Genomic DNA, 3,542 nt, shown 5'->3' on the forward strand with positions numbered 1-3,542 from the left:
GGGGGGCGTCTTCCTGGCCGCCCTGGGGTGGTTGCGAGGAGAGGACCGGAGCTCCCCCCGCGCCGCCTCTTGCCTTCCGCGGGCTCCTCCTGCGACTTCCCCCAGGATCTTGCCCAGTGCTCCCTCTAAGCTGTGGAGTCCTGTGAGCAAAAATCCTACATTGTGAGCCACTGGCATGAAAGTGGTGAGCGGGCGATTTGGCTGCTGCATCAATCAGTTTGCCCTGGAGCCCCATCCTTCCTGAGCAGAGGCAAAAATGGGTGAGCCGGAGGCTAAAAACACTGTGAGCGGGCTCACGCAAACTCAGCTTAGAGGGAACACTGATTCTTGTCCCTCTCGGGGTTTGCGGTCCGGCTTCGGTCCTCTCGGAATGCACAATGTGGACCAGATAACTCTTGACGGCTCTTGCCACTGAGCTTCTCTGCTGGCGGAGAAGCTGACTTTTACACAGCTCTGGCGTGAGCAAGCTCTTGGGCATCTGCTTTGGCCCAGCCTGCCAAACTTAGGGCTGTCACCTGTGGCTCCTGCTTGACAGACTGAGTGGTGACAGGTGGGCATTCAGCTGGAGTAGGCGAACCGTTAAAAAACCCACCCCACGGAAGTGGAGGGGAACTTCCCGTTAGGTTATGGCGTTGACAGTTTCCAGTGAATTTTGTGTGATTCAGGAAAACACCGGTGACTCTGCAGGGTGTCTTCCTCTCAAATGTAGTTAGCCTGGGGGGAGATAGGCAGTGATGCATCACCATGAAAACAATATGTGCCTGTTAAGCGTGACAGAAAGTCAAATTAATTTATCATTTTGCACAAGTCTCCACTTCCTCCTCTTCTCCACTCTTTCCAAGCAGTTTCTGTTTCATCTTTCTCCTTCATTTGAATTGGAAACCAAAGGAAGGGAAACCTAGACCAGTAGAGACCTACACTTTGGTGCAGCAGGAAGCACAAAAGAGCTTGTCTGCTGGTCTTACTTTTATCTGGCACAGAATGTTGGAGTTAATGTGATTTAAGCTGACACCACATCAGAGCGAATGAGCTGCCCTTTGTCTGCTTTCTTTACATCTGTTGCAGTGGTGTTCCAGGGATGCAAGAGGCATGATCTAGGGGAGTCTGAGAGAGGCAGGCAGGATGCATGGGTTTCCTTGGCGATCCAAAGTGCGAGTGGAGCTAGAATGGGTGGGCATTTTTTCAAGCTGAAATGTTGCTTGTTCTTTTGCCTGTCAAAGTCAAAACAATTATATGAGAAAGGTGGACTGCATATAGTGGTGATAATCTTTGAGACTCTTAAATAGTACTTTTTCCTTTTCAAAGGTGCTGGAGAAAGTGACCCAAGGGGTACTCCTCCTCAGAGTAGCCAGTGCAGTTGTGGGATTAGACAGCACTTTTATGGGCAGTGTTTCCAAGTTTCCCTGCCTCTGCTGTGGGCTCCGTGTTGTCTTGACCTAGTTGCTTTGCTTCACCTCTGTAAAATGGGACTACTAGGAGCTGGCTGCATTGGTGTGTGTATGGTGTGTGTGTGTGGGGTAAAACTCTTGGCAGAGCAGCTTCTGTACATTGTGGACAGCGGTGCTTACTAAAAGTGCCTCCTGGAAAAGTACCAGGTTCTCTGTCAGGAAAATATGATCCAAGCCCCACTGCTAGCGAGCCTTTTTTCTTGTCATTTGGTTCAGTTGTTAACTTTACTGCACAGTGTCTTAGATTCAGGTGGCTAGCCGTGTTGGTCTGAAGCAACAGAACAAAGTTTGACTCCAGTGGCACCTTTCAGACCAACAAGTTCAATTCTGGGTTTAAGCTTTTGTGTGCCTGCACACTTCAGAGAAGAGTTTGAGCGGACTCAAACTTTGTTCTAATGCACCGTGTTTTGTTGTCCCACTCTCCAGTTTTCTACCTTATGCTTCATGCAGATCAGAAATACATAGGCCGCTGTGTGGGGTATGTGACCAAAAAATCTCTTTGCTTCTGGGGGCCACTGGGTCTCACCAATCAGTGCTGCAAATTAGCTTCCAAGCCTGGATTGGAAAACCACCTTTGATTCCCTTCTGGTCCGAAACAGCTGCCCTCGAAAGGATTGTGGCAGCACTTAAAATACTTGCTGTTGAGATAAGAGCACTGACGAAAGGGGTGGGACACCAAAATACTCTGGCGTGTGTGTGTTTAGGACGTCACTAGGGAAGTTACACACTGTGTGTGTCCCTCGCTTGCTGACTTCCCTTCCTAGCAGAGCCCTGGCTGAGGTTGCAGCATCTCCCTCACCCTGAGGCTAGCGATGGAGGATTGTTTTGGAGGAAGTTGGGCAAACAGTCAGTTGCGTTATACCACAGAGTTCCCAGTGGCTGCTTAGTGTGAAAGAGCTGCATTTTGAGAGACTGGAGGCTGTTGAGTGTCCTCTTTGCGGGGCCTTCGTATTTCCCCGCTTCCTAAGCTACTCTGCCAAAGCTTGCGTTGGACATCTTGAGGAATCTTGGGTAGGACGGGAGTCCGTGTCTGGCCTGCACTGCCCCTCTCCCTGCATCGGCTGAGTCCAGTACTGTCCAAGGCGCTCATGTCTTAGTTTCTCCCTTGACCAGGCAAAGAAGGAAGGGTGTGCGTGTCGGGTGCTGTTTGGGGACGGTGGTGGAAGGGCAGTCATCCTTGCAGTCAGTACTGCAAGGGGTTCCCTGCTTCCCTTCCGTGGTACAAATGAGACTCCGTTGGGGAATAAAGAGCCCCCCCCCCATTTGTTTATTTGAAACATGTAAATCCTCTTTAGCCCAGTGTGGTTTATGAACATGACCATAGGCTATATGACAGTGATGGCAAACCTTTTAGAGACTGAGCGCCCAAACTGCGACCCAAAACCCACTTATTTATCGCAAAGTGCCAACAAGGCAATTTAACCTGAATACTGAGGTTGTACTTTAGAAAAAACAACTCATACATTAACTTAAGAGGATCCAAACAAAGTAAGGAAAGCAATCCCAAATGCTTTCATTGACTTAAAATTATTTGGCAGAGAATTTGACACTTTAATGATGGTCTGGGCCTGGCTGGGGCGATGGCACGCGTACCCACAGAGAGGGCTCTGAGTGCCGCCTCTGCCCGTGCCATAGGTTCGCCACCACTGCTATATGAGGTCCATAAAGCCCAGCACATAACAGAGCGAGAGAGTTCTCAAAAGCAAGGAAGTCATATGAGTAGCAAAATACTAGATTTGGGCTTTTTAAAAAGTGATCCTTTCCTATTGTAGCACAGCCCTGGCCTGGTTGGCCCAGGCTGGCCTGATCTCATCAGATCTCGGAAGCTGAGCAGGGTCGGCCTTGGTTGGTACTTGGATGGGAGACCACAAAGGAAGTCCAGGGTCAATACACAGAGGCAGGCAGTGGCTAAGCGTGTCTGTTGGTCTCTGCCCTGGGCAGCCTGGGCTTAGCCCGGTTGTCTCATGCCTCAGAAGCTAAGCAGAGTCAGTCCTTGGATGGGAGCAACGTTCCCTCTAAGCTGTGGAGTCCTGTGAGCAAAAATCCTACTTTGTGAGCTACTGGCATTAAAGTTGTGAGCAGATGATTTGGCTA

The sequence above is a fragment of the Gekko japonicus genome, unplaced genomic scaffold (assembly GCF_001447785.1).
Source record: "Gekko japonicus isolate JY-2015 unplaced genomic scaffold, Gekko_japonicus_V1.1 scaffold336, whole genome shotgun sequence".
Lineage (NCBI taxonomy): Eukaryota > Metazoa > Chordata > Lepidosauria > Squamata > Gekkonidae > Gekko > Gekko japonicus.